We start from the raw sequence: 14363 nt of genomic DNA on the forward strand, positions 1-14363 counted from the left end.
GGCAGCCTCTCTGCTAATGGGTGGGGTTGTGTTCCTGTCTTGCTAGTTGTTTGGCATAGGGTGTCCAGCACTGTAGCTTGCTGGTCGTTGAGTGGAGCTGGGTCTTGGTGTTGAGATGGAGATCTCTGGGAGATTTCTGCCATTTGATATTACGTGAAGCTCGGATTTCTCTTGTTGACCAGTGACCTGAACTTGGTTCTCCCAACTCAGAGGCACAGCCCTGACGCCTGGCTGGAGCACCAAGAGCCTGTCATCCACACGGTTCAGAATAAAATTTAGAATAAAAGAAAGAAAGAAGAAGATAAAATAAAATAAAGTAAAATGAAATAAAATAATTAAAATCAATTATTAAAAATTTTTTTAATTAAAAAAAAGGAAGGAAAGAAAGAAGAGAGCAACCAAATCAAAAAACAAATCCACCAATGATAACAAGTGCTAAAAACTATACTAAAAAAAACAACAAAAAACGGACAGACAGAATCCTAGGACAAATGGTAAAAGCAAAGCTATACAGACAAAATCACACACAGAAGCATACACACTCACAAAAAGAGAAAAAGGGAAAAAATATATATATTGTTGCTCCCAAAGTCCACCTCCTCAATTTAGGATGATTCGTTTTCTATTCAGGTATTCTACACATGCAGGTACATCAAGTTGATTGTGGAGATTTACTCCGCTGCTCCTGAGGCTGCTGGGAGAGATTTCCCTTTCTCTTCTTTGTTCTCACAGCTCCTGGGGCTCAGCTTTGGATTTGGCCCCGCCTCTGCGTGTAGGTCGCTGGAGGGCATCTGTTTTTCCGCTCAGACAGGACGGGGTTAGAGGAGCCGCTGATTCAGGGGCTCTGGCTCACTCAGGCCGGGGGGGAGGGAGGGGCACTGCGTGCGGGCGGGACTGCGGCGGCAGAGGCCGGCGTGACGTTGCACCAGCCTGAGGCGCGCCGTGCGTTCTCCCGGGGAAGTTGTCCCTAGATCCCGGGACCCTGGCAGTGGCGGGCTGCACGGGGAGATGTGGAGAGTGACCTGTGCTCGCACACAGGCTTCTTGGTGGCGGCAGCAGCAGCCTTAGCGTCTCATGTCCGTCTCTGGGGTCCGTGCTGATAGCCACGGCTCGCGCCCGTCTCTGGAGCTTCTTTAAGCGGCGCTCAGAATCCCCTCTCCTCACGCACCAAGAGGCAAGAAAAAGCCTCTTGCGTTTTCGGTAGCTCCATACTTTTCCCAGACTCCCTCCCGGCCAGCCGTGACGCACTAACCCCCTGCAGGCTATGTTCACGCCGCCAACCCCAGTCCTCTCCCTGGGCTCCGACCGAAGCCCGAGCCTCAGCTCCCACCCCGCCCGCCCGGTGGGTGAGCAGACAAGCCTCTCGGGCTGGTGAGTGCCGGTCAGCACCGACCCTCTGTGCGGGAATCTTTCCGCTTTGCCCCCCGCACTCCTGTTGCTGTGCTCTCCTCCGTGGCTCCGAAGCTACACCCTCTCCGCCACCCGCAGTCTCCACCCATGAAGGGGCTCCTAGTGTGTGGAAACCTTTCCTCCTTCACGGCTCCCTCCCACTGGTGCAGGTCCCGTCCCTATCCTTTTGTCTCTGTTTATTCTTTTTTCTTTTTTCCCTACCCAGGTACATGGGGAGTTTCTTGCCTTTTGGGAGGTCTGAGGTCTTCTGCCAGCGTCCAGTAGGTGTTCTGTAGGAGTTGTTGTTCCACATGTAGATGTATTTCTGATGTATTTGTGGGGAGGAAGGTGATCTCCACGTCTTACTCTTCCGCCATCTTGAAGCTAACTCCAAGGGCTCTACCCTTGAATAGCCTCACATACTAGAAAAAATGGACATGAGAATATGTAATTTTAAACCAATAATGTAAGTGAATTCTCTGCAAAGTGGTCTAATTGGTAGAAAACTAAAAGGTTAATTCTGCCTAAGACAGGGAACACAAAAGGGATGCAATGTCAATTCTCTGGGCCTATTTGAGAGAAGGTTCTTAGACATGGTTGGAATATCAACAGAGACAAAATTTATTCAACAAAAGGGCCTATGACTAAATGGGAAAAAAAGAGCTGTTTGGTGAAATGAAAACTGTAGGAACAGTGTGACAGAATCTCCACAGCAGTTATCTGCCTAACACAGTAGGAGAGACAGACACAATAGCAGATGTACCATGAAATGTAGAGAAAGCAAATTTAACATGTTTGGAGAAAAACAAATTCCAGAAAAAGTCCTCAGCCTTCTCTTGTTGGAGGGACAGGGGCCAACCTGTGAAATGAGTGAAGGCCACCCCAGAACACACGGGGGTCAGGATGGGAGTTGGCAGAGAGCAGGTTGTGGGCTGAGGCTATCAGCAGTTCAGGAATACAGAGTGTCAAGTGAGGCCTGGAAAGTCAGGAAACAAGGCTGAAATGTGGGGTGGGGGGGGGCCTGGTTGGGAAGCTCTGCGGTAACTTCATTCTGCACCCTGGGGCTTTCGCTCCACCTCACAGGCCCAGGAGGTAAACAGGCTGTACCAAGATAGAGCTGCATCTAAGGTTGATCACTCCAAAGACAGCATGCTTCCAAATGGGATATAACGCAAAGAAGCATTCGAAGAGGAAAGAATGTTGCTTACATTTGACTTTAGAAACACTGTTAAAAGCTCTGGTCAAGGGAAAGCTTTGTCTCAAGGAAAGTTCACCTTCCCAGGAGTGCCTCTGCACTTGTGTTTGTTTGTATTATTGGTGCCATTTCAGTCACTGAAATCATAGGATGTCTTAGATGTCAGCATAAACTGAAAAGTGCTTATGAAACATTCATCAGTCATTGCAGAGTCGTGCCTTGGTGTGTGCTCTAAGGGAAATGTGTCTAAAGATCCCAGACTCAGCAAAAGTACAGGATTATACCACACTTAGAGGAGGATTTCATCATGGTAACCAAAAAAGAACAGAAATTTCCAGGTAGGAGCATTTCCCATGGAGGAAGAGGAAGTCAGTGAAGGAGAGGCAAGAGTTTCTGCTTATTCCCTGGTTTTTAACTAGAATGAATAGTTAGATAACAATGGTATTAATATATCAATTTGCATTAATACTAATGTTATTATCATCTCTGAGATAGATTATACCGATAGCTTCATTATTGAAGTCTTATTATGGACAAGGCACCATGCTACCTTATTCACAGAATGCTCGTTTCAAACTTCTAGTAATTCCGTGGATTATTTCATCCTTCGCACCTCAATAATTCAGGTGGGTGCTTTATTTATACCCATCTTGCAAGTAAGCTTTTAAAGCCAAGAGACGTTAAATAGCCCATTGATAACCAGTTAAATAGAAGTGGGTGACCGTCAGTCTGACTTTCCAGCCTGTGCTTTCAGCATGATGGTGGTACCATAAATTAAGATGAAAATACAGAGCAACCTCAGGCGTGGGGATGCCTTCTGTTGACGGAGAATGTAGGGATTGCAGTGCTACAGGACCACTTCATGGCCACATGGAGAAGAAGGCTGACTTAAGAGACTGAAGCCCAGGGGCACAGAGAATTTCTCTGACTCTAAGTTCCAGCAAGGCTGAAGCGCTTATCCTTATGGAAAGGCGTGGTATTATCTTCTGTGCCTTCACTCACTTTGAACCTTCTGCATTTCTCATTCCCTGTAGCTCATTCTGACTCCTCAGCAACTCATGAGAGGCCTAGCTTCTTCATTTCTTCATGAAGCTTTCCATGATTACTCAGGCTGGGTGATGTCATATTCCGTGGAGTCATTATACTCTGCCCCTTCAGTTACCACTGTCTTTCCACTTTGTAATTTAGTTTGTTATGTGTCTGTCTGCCTCTCCTAGGGGACCGTGAACCCCTTGAGGGCAGAGATGGCCTTAGGTATTTGTGATGCTCTGGGATTAGCCTGTTCTCAGCATCTGAGTTCAAATAAACTTTTTCTTGAAAGAAAGAAGCTGGTTAAATCTGTTGTAGAGATGACTTGTGACAGAGGCTAGACTAAGGTCTCTATTGCATGATTTTAAATTACTGAAAAGTAAACTTGAATTCAGCTACAGAAAAATATTCTGATATTGAGGATACATACAGTCATCTCTCAGTATCCCTGGGAGACTGGTTCCAGGACCCCCATGGATACCAAATTCTAAGGATGCTCAAGTCTCTTATTTGGAATAGCACAGTATTTGCATGTAACCTATATACATCCTCTCTATACTTTAAATCACACCCAGATTACTTACAATAACTAACACAATGTAAATGCTACATAAATAGTTGCCAGTGTACAGCAAATTCAAGTTTTCCTTTTTGGAACCCTCTGGAATTATTTTCCCCTAATAGAGTCAATCCTCAGTTGGTTGAATCCACAGATGCAGAACCTGCGGATATGGAGGGCCAACAGTGTGTGTGTATGTATATCTATAGTTATAAACATATTCACCATAGTCAAGTGGAATACTTATTATTGGACATAATTAAAAAGCAGTTTAATGACCAATTGTCACAGATATTGAGGAAGAGATTACTTCATTACTTCAATGGATATAAAATAGCTAGATTATATTACCTCTAATTTATTCTTCTCTCTCAAATATATCCTGTAATTCTACATTGTTTTGAATGAGTAATGAGTTGAGAGCAGGTCTTTCAAGACATACCTTTCTAAGACTACCCTTAGCTAACGGTTCCCCAGAGACATGGCCTCTGTGCCACATCAATAAAACCATGGAGTCTGGTATAACACAAGGACATGTGTCAGTCATATGGTGGCCTGGCTCTGTGGGACATGATGATAGTCAAAGGCAGAGCAGAAGTGGGAAGAGAGAGGACACGTTTATCTTGATGAAGGCATACTGTCCACTCCTGAATATGGCAAAGTCAAGAATAATCTACAACACGTCAACAAGACAGGACAGAACCATCTGTAACAACAAGCTTCTCCTGAAAGAGAATTTTCCAAAAATACTTCCTTGGAAGAATTGATCACTGACATGATGGAAAGGTTAGTGTCCAAGAAATTCTACAAATACCAGGCAGTTTTGTTGCTTGGCTATCAACAATGACGTGGGTCACCTAAAGGGGTTGAAGACAAAAACCAAGAGATAACTTTGGAAAAACCCCAGGAATCCAGCTTCTGGGCATGTGGAAAGGAATTGTGCTAGCACAGGCGTACCTTGATTCATTGTGCTTTGCAGATACTGTGTTTTTACAAATTGAGGGTTTGTGGCAACCCTGCACCAAGCAAGTCTATGGTGCCATTCTTCCAACGGCATTTGCTCACTTCATGTCTCTGTGTCACATTTTAATAATCTTGCGATATTTCAAACGTTTTCATTATTATATGTGTTATGGTGATCGGTGATCAGTGATCTTTGCTGTTACTACTATAACTACAACTAACTCAGATGATGGTTAGCATTTTTTAGCAATAAAGTATTTTTTAACTAAGGTATGCACATTGTTTTTTTAGACATAATGCTGTTGTGCACTTAATAGACTACAGTATAGGATAAACATAACTCATATATGCTCCGAGAAACCAAAAACAACATGTGACTTGCTCTATTGCAGTGGTCTGGATGGAACCTGCGGTATCTCTGAAGTCTGCCAGGCAGACTCCTGGGCCTTGCTTCCATGTCACGTCATGGCCAAAATCTTGGGCACCAGCAGGATAGCACCTGAGGCTCTTTCCATGGTCCACAGTCTTAGCAATCGAAGCAGTGGCAATGCTGTCAATCACAACAGCGATGACCTAATCTGTGCGGCGCCCTGCTCATCACTGTGTATGCTGTGGCATTCGCTCCCTCCAGCAATCTGGAGTTACTGCATAACGTGATTCCCTTTTTATGAGTGAAGAAAGCGAGAATTCAAGAGGCTGAGGATATACAACTGCAATTAACATAGCTAACTAAAAACAGAAAATCTAACCCCCGAATCTCACTCTTAGTCACAACACTCTAGGATCTGAATTGAGAAGGATGTATTTAAATTGCTGTTACAGCAGACATAGCAGGGATTGTATTGAAAACTATTTAACAAAGGTAACGATGACCTCTGGCTCAGCAAGACCCCCACTGCCCCTGCCAAGGGCCTTGTCTGCCCCCATGAAGTCCCTTCAGGGCTAGAAGGTGCCGGGGTGGGGGTGGGTACAGTGATGAGTGCTGCTCTAAAGGAGCTCTGGTGGCATCTGGGTGAATTTAATGGTGGTCTCTGGCAGTGCCTACTGGGGGCTTCCAGGCTGGGTGCGGGAGAGAACTGGGGTCTAGACAGGTGTCCCTGTAAAGCCTCAGGGGTCCTGGGAAGGGGGATTTTCCTGGGTCTGACTGACAGACAATGGCCAACCAGAGGAACAGCTGGGAGTTGGTCCTAGTTGGGGCAGATGGGAAGGGTCGGAGTGGCAAAGGAGACCGTAGCACTGAGTGGCTCAAGACAGCAGCTATTTACCAACCAGTAAGGATTTTCAACAACCAGCACAGATGCCCTGGTGGGAATCAGCCCCTCGTCAAGCATGTAGGCTGCAAAGTGGAGATCTCAGGGGAAGGGCTAGTTCTTCCTCCTGAAGGAACAAGCGGAATCCTTCGCTGATTCCTCTTTCGACAGAGTCAAGATCTACTTGGTTCTAGGTTTGGGTGATCTTCCATTGTCACCCATCAGACAGGCTGAGCCCCGAGTTGCCTGGCACACTTTCTCTTGACTTCTGCTCTCATCCTGCCCCACAGCCATCTGGATCTAGCACAGCTAAGCTTTCCTGTAAGTAAGGTGTCCTAACCGCTGGCTTCCTTCTGTGCTTAACCCGGAGAAATGACTCCTCTCTCCGAGTTGGACCTGTAGCTTTCTATTTATACATCCTTAGCTGGCACTAAGGAGTATAAAGGAGGCGTATAAGGAGACGTAAAATCTGCTTCCTCGGCAGGCTAGCGTGGAATTAGGTTGGGGGAAGGGGAGCTTCTGATTTACAGTACAATCTAAAAACAGGTTTCCTCATTACCCAGAAACGTGGCCAGCTGGACACTTCCTATATCGCAGCCTTAACACACAGCCTGCCCTCACATTTGCGGCAGCTCAGGGGTTTTCAAATTAATCACTACACTCCCTCTCTGCCGTGCGCCACAGAGCAGGTGTTTTATGGGACTGAACTACCCTCTCTCAGCAGTCAGAGAATATCTGAGTCTGTGACGCTTCCAAGCCAGCCACCAAATTCCACAGTCTGCCTCTGCATTGAATTGTTGCAGATCCTCATTGGGTTGATAGAAGTTCATTTTCTTGCTCTAACAATAAAGGCTCTTTCTGGCCTATGATATAAATAGCCAGCTTGTTTGGGTTGTGTCTGTTTCTTGCCCGGTTTTGCCCTCACTTTCGTCTTATGTTCTGCTCTCAGTGGTTTCTAACTGTAAGTCTCTCCTCTCACTTTCTTCACCTTGGATCTACTCCTTAGGACTCTCCATCCCACCCCCCATCTTTCTCTTTTATTTATTTATTTTTTGTTTGTTTTGTTTTTAATACCTCTCGTTCAGGATCTGGGACTGCTGACGTTTCACTGCGATCCTCACACCCAGGAATTCATAGCACTGGTTTTTACTAACTCATTACTTAATAATATAGTTAAGATTCTCCATCGATATTTTAACTAAGGCACATCTAGCCTTTTAATCTGGGATTGGGCCACACGAGTCATCAACTTGTTTTGGAGAGGATGTGTTTTTATCAAGAATTGATTGAACATAGATTTGGCCCAATTGTGGGCCACCAGGCCAGCCTGCAGGAGGAAATGTGGACAGGAGGTATTTCTTACTGTGTCCACCTCCGTGCAGCATCCAGATCCAGCCCACTTCAGAAGGATGTCTGTACTCTGTGTCACATGCAAAGCTTTAGGAGGCTTTTAGGAACTACTTATAGATTGGGGCTACCTGTCCTTTGGTCCCCAGAGGTAGTTTATTCCCAATAACTACTGGCCAATGAGAGTACAGTTTGAAGGCAGCCGTTGGGGGACAGCACTTCCTATGTCACCTTTAACAACCCTCCTACAGAGCTCCCTGCGTGGCCATGTTTCAAGGTCAAAGGGTAAGTCCAAATGCTTTTCTGTCAGTGACTCTATGGTTTAACCATTAACATGGCCACACTCCAAAAAAAGTAGACCTTTATACATGAATACTTTTTTAAAAAGTTTTAGAGGTATTTAGGTTTTCTAAAAGAGTCACAGAGTCAGCAAGTTACAGAACACTTCGCATGACATCTGGCCTTCAGTATGAGCAGAGAGGAAAGAAAAAGACAGGGCGCTCTCAAAGAGACAGCTCTTTGGCCAGCAGGATGCAAATCTTCTTCCCACTCCCGTTTTTGCTGACTATAATAAATGTCATATTAGGCCACAGCCTCCCAAATGGCCAAAGTGACAGATGAGAAACTAGGCAGCAGGGAAGAGAAAAAAGGCTCCTCATATACCTGCCACTGCCCTCATGCCTCAGACAGAACACTCCCTATGGGCCAGGGGAGATGAGTCAGGACACAGGCCTCTGGAGGTAGAGCTAAATGAAGCCAACTGACACACAGTCAACTTGCAGCGTTTGAATCTGAGCCTGTTTCTCCCTGATCCACTGGGGTTCAAAACCCAGTGCCATCATTGAGCTTAATGAAGTCCTTCTCACTTGCAGACTATGTGTGACCCAAGGCTGCTCTGCTCCCAGCAGTAAAACCCAGCAGATAGCTGTATTGACGGTTCAGTGTTCAAAATACCTCTGGAACTTTGGACAGAATAGAACCCCCATTAGCTACTGACACAAAATTCCCAGAATTGAACACATCTCTGGAACATGTGCTCTAGCATCTGCCTAGACCACCTTGGACGTCTGGTTGACAGCTCCCCAGGAATGACTCAGAAAATCAAACAGCATTTAGGGTGTATGAGTTATTCTACGTGATCTGATGTAACTACCTTGAGAAAATTTAACAAGTAATAAATAACATTAAACAGCCATAAAAAGAAATGAAATAATGCCATCTGCAGCAACATGGATGGACTTAGAGATTATCATACTAAGTGAAATAAGCCAGACAAAGACAAATATCATATGATATCACTTATATGTGGAATCTAAAATATGACACAAATGAACTTATTTACAAAACAGAGACAGACCCATAGCCATAGAAAACAAACTTATGGTTATCAAAAGGGAAAGGGGGAAGGGATAAATTAGGAGTTTGGGATTAACAGATACATACTACTATATATAAAATAGATAAACAACAAGGACCTATGTATAGCGCTGGGAACTATATTACCTATCTCTAACATATGATGGAAAAGGATCTGAAAAACTATATATATATAACTGAATAACTTTGCTGTACACCTTAAAGTAACACAACATTGTAAATCAACTATACTTCAATTATAAAAAATAAAAAAAAGACTAAGCAAATTTTGAATCTAATAAATCTAATTCCCCAGTGACTCTGTAGCTAGACCCCCAAAATTCTGTGGAGGGCAATTTAGTCTGACTTCAGAATAGGATGTATAATAGGAAGTAACAAAAATGTAAAAAATTTCTTAATTTGTAGCTCTTCTTTAGTTGTTTTCACTTAATGAACATTGGGACATTCTAATTATTGAAAGTTTTTCTGAAAACTGAGCATAAAATATGCCAATCTTAATAAACAAAAGCCAGACAAAATTTTTTTAAATTAAATGTAATTGTAACCATATGCTTTTAAAACATACAGTTACCTATCAGTCATGATTATAAAAACTAACAATTGTACAGATTTTAGAGAATTCTTATGACGTGGTGGGGCAAAAGTAATTGATCTAGAAAAGTCAGATCTTTGAGAAATCATTAAATTCAACATAAGACTTTAAGTCAGATTACCAATGATAACCTAGACAAATGCATTTTTGAGTGAGCATGCATGAGTTTTTGCCTCTGGGTTATTCTGCTTCTTTGAAAATATTCACACAGTAAATCTCACCCTTGCTTTTATATTTAACCCAAACCTTTGTGGTCACTTGAAGCTTCGTGATGGTCTTTTAATTGATTACTTAAAGTGTATTTAAAGTGTGCCTTCACTAAATTGTTCCTTTTTTTCTGCCTTTTGATATGTGTTCCAAGCTATTGTAAGATCTGTACTTTCTTCAAGATAATTAAAGTATTCCTGTCATCTAATTACATTGTTAAACACATCTTTCAATGTTCTTATTAACTTTATCTAACGTTTAACACAAACTATTAAAATGTTCAGATGTTACCTTCTTAGTATATTTTTCTCATCAATTTCAATTCTAATGACTACAATTAGCATAAATAATTACTTGGACAAGAAGACTGAACATTTTATGATGTGGTTGTGAGAGGGAGTTATTTTACATCAAAATTAACATTGAATAAAAGGCGTATAATTTCCTCTAAGTACAGAAACCAGCATTCCTGAAAACACCTAAGTTCTTTGCAGAATAATTTATAAAAGAGGGCTGAATATTCCATAAGCAATTTTAGAGAAGCTTTCTACCATCCCTCATTTTAGGTGGAATGTAATGTTATACTAAGAAATAAAAACAAAGTTACTTTGTGCTCCATTCTTTTGCAAGACCTCTTCATTGATTTCTTCAGAAAGAATTATCTATGGTGACAAATATGCCTTTGTATTGCAGACCTAAATCTTGCAAGTTCTCTTAAGACTCTTTGCCATTTTTGTGATCATAACATAGGTCAAGTTCAGTTCGGCAATGAAGAGTCCCTTATGTCACTACAAAAGGTGTTGAGGTTACAAAAGAGAAAATGAAACCACCCTTCCCTGGAGAGACAGATCTCTCAGTCTGCTTACAACTTGCCAAACAGATTGTTTCAGTATAATGTTGAAAGTGTCATGATAAAATTCATCCAGGAAAGTATGCGAGGAGAACAGAATACTTTGCCATGCCTGAAAGGTATCAGGGAATGCTTTTTGGAGGTGAGGATGCCTGATATATGTTCTTCAGAAATGAGGAGGATTGTGTCAGTTGCGGAAAGTAACTGAGTGCCTTATTTATAACAACAGGAAGGGGGAAAATTAATAGATAAGCATGCCCCTTGGCAAGGAATGCTTAATGAAACAAATAAATGGCATTTCAACCAAGAAACTAAATTATTTCAGTATGTAAAGTACCTCCCTATGTATCATCTACCATTAGAAGATTTTTATCATTTTCAAGAGTGTTCATTAATGAGAATGCACAGTAATATTCTAGTTACTTAGAGAATAACATAAATCAGAGCCAACATTTAAAACTTAGTACCAATATATTTAACAGTGCTTTACAAATATTACCTCATTAAATCTCGTATTAACCCCATAGGGTAGATAGGTAGATACTATTATGCTGAATTTATAGCTAAAGTAACTAAAGAATAGAGGGTCTAATAATTTGGCAATAAAGTTACATAACTAATATGTGTTAGTGGTTGGATTCAAACCCAAATAACCTGTCTCCAGACCCTCTTTTCAATCCATGCCATCTTCACTCAAGATCACGACTGTTTCTAGCTGGTAAGTAGCCAACTCATAACAAAGTAGGTAGAAGAAACAGAGGAACCCTGTGGTTCTCAAAAAGAATTCCCAAGATTGGGTATGACTTTCACAGGCTAGAAGGAAGTGGGCACGATGAAAACAGCTAGTCCAATTTTCCAAAGAAAATTGATCATAATTTCAACTGTAGCCAAGCATATTGGTCTAGTATTAGCAGAGAATAAAATTTAATAAGTAGTGCCAAGGTATGGTCATAAATGACCAAGATGGCCTCCATCTTTTTTGTAGCCACTTCAAAGCAAAGAATCAATAGATGTTCCAGAATTTCCCTCACTACCCCACAACATCCATTTCTGAAGATGTGTTGATTATATTTTCTATATCCCTTATCTTTGCATAAATTAGTTATGATAAGTCCCTTTGCAATCTTGGATACTTATTTCATTTTGTACACATTTTCTTTCCAAGAATAAAGACTACATCTTTTTTTTTTTTTTTTTTTTTTTTTTTTTGCGGTATGCGGGCCTCTCACTGTTGTGGCCTCTCCCGTTGCGGAGCACAGGGTCCGGACGCGCAGGCTCAGCGGCCATGGCTCACGCGCCCAGCCGCTCCGCGGCATGTGGGATCTTCCCAGACCGGGGCACGAACCCGTGTCCCCTGCATCGGCAGGCGGACTCTCAACCACTGCGCCACCAGGGAAGCCCAAGACTACATCTTATATTTCCTTATTTTTCCTCTCAGATTGTTAAAACAGTGCCATCTATGTTGTTTAGACAGTGAAATAACATATGTGTGTTCAACCTAAGTAAATGTAGTAAAATTGCAAGAGAAAAGAGAGGGGGAATTTAAATGGTGAAGATTTTGCCCACGTTCTAGTCCATGAGCACCTACCCTCATAGGAACATAAGAGGGCATATGAATCAGTGTTTACTTCAACCATGTTCAGCTTCCTCAGACTATTCATAGCATGAGCATTTCAAGATTTGAATATGAATCCATGGATTCAAAGGTATGTCGTTTTGCTACAGCATATCTCCTGGATACAAGGTAATTAATTCATTAGGTTCTCAACTGAAAAGAACAGTGATGGCTTCATACTGGAGAGAAAACTGACTGCTCAATTTAGTGAGAAATCATATGTTAGGCTTCGATGTGGAGATTTCCTACAAAACTTTCAAGGAAAATACTTAATTTAAACAATCTTCACTCTATAAACCACCTATGGAATCTAAGGAATGTCACTTGTGACTACTATACCCAGTAAACAGCTTTTAAATGAACGAATAGAATGGGCATGTGTTAACAGTTATGGTGAACCTACTGCTAGAAGGTATTTGGGGAACCCAGGAAGGTCTGAATCTGATTTTAATTCAGTACCTCTTCAACCCTCCAGTACAAGGTTTATAATGAAGAAATGGGGCGACCCAAACCCCTTTCTTTTAGGTTACCCTGAGCTATGATGCTCACCATCCAGACTTCTTGTCTAGTTGCATTAAAGCACACAATTTAGTCTATAGTCCTACTGAGTCCTTCACTTCGTCATGACCCAAAACCAACACCAACAGGCTGCATGGGATGGAGATCTAAATGATGATGAAAATAATTAAGCTCGTGTGTGGAGGGAAAAAAAGGAGTCCAAGATGATTGACCCAACAAGACCTTAACCCTGCTTCCTGATCACCCTTGATGGAGGCCACAGAGAACAGAAAACAGAGAAAAAATTCAGATTCAGTACTTTTTTTTTTTTTTTGCAGTACGCGGGCCTCTCACTGCTGTGGCCTCTCCCGTTGCAGAGCACAGGCTCCGGACGTGCAGGCTCAGCGGCCATGGCTCACGGGCCCAGCCGCTCCGCGGCACGTGGGATCTTTCCAGACCGGGGCACGAACCCATGTCCCCTGCATCAGCAGGCGGACTCTCAACCACTGCGCCACCAGGGAAGCCCCAAATTCAGTACTTTTTAATAAACAGTAATTCTGTCTGCAAGCAAAAGGCCCCATCATCTTTCTAGGTAATCTGAAACTATGAGATTTCTAGGTATGGATCTAGGAAGGTGATACAATAGAGATCTTTTTTCCCACTCCATAATATCTATCTTGATTTACTACCTGTGTTATAGCAGATTTGGCAAAATATTGAGAATAGGTTAGTTTTTTTTTTTTTTTAATTTGGAAATCCACTTACTTCCCTCTATTTCTTACATGATATATCTTAAGACAACTTTATCAACTACTAGAGGATACTTGATGCCAATACTGGTTTGAAATCCCATGATTATGAAGCAAAATAGAAAATTTGAAAAGGTTCTGAAAAAGTCAACAATAGAATGCAAGTATTGGAGGATGAAACCATCTAGTAAAATCGAAAGGTACCAGTTACATTTGATGAAATCATGAGCTTAGGTGATTTGTCTCCCTGCTTTTATGATGTTATTTCCATTTGTATTTGAACTATACAGCTCTTTTCAGTTTTAGAGTATAGCGATTGATTCAATTACCTTAGCATAGGGAGAAAAGGGGAGTCTGGGCAAGGATTCAAGGGAAGAAGTGAGTCAGAGAGAAGGAAATTCGAGAGCAGAGTCCTGTATTGCCAGACTTCACCTATCTAAAATATGAATGGAAAATCTGGCAAGAACTCTACACTCTTGAAGGCTGAAAAACCCATCGTTTTCATGATGGTGCAGCTTCTTTCTACATGTTGACTCCGTTCTTTTTTCATACCAACCACTTCCTTATTACCTAAGTTTGCACATGGTTATGAGTTCAATTTACCACTACCAAATAGTCTATTTCTCAGTTTCCCAAATTCTAATTCCCACTGGCCTAAGCTATCCTTTGTATAGAGGCCAGAAGTCATTGGTTGCTGCCTTTGAATCAGGGCTGCACCATGTTGGGTATATCACTGGCAGCAT

The sequence above is a fragment of the Grampus griseus genome (genome assembly GCF_964374135.1).
Source record: "Grampus griseus genome assembly, chromosome: 12".
NCBI classification, from domain to species: domain Eukaryota; kingdom Metazoa; phylum Chordata; class Mammalia; order Artiodactyla; family Delphinidae; genus Grampus; species Grampus griseus.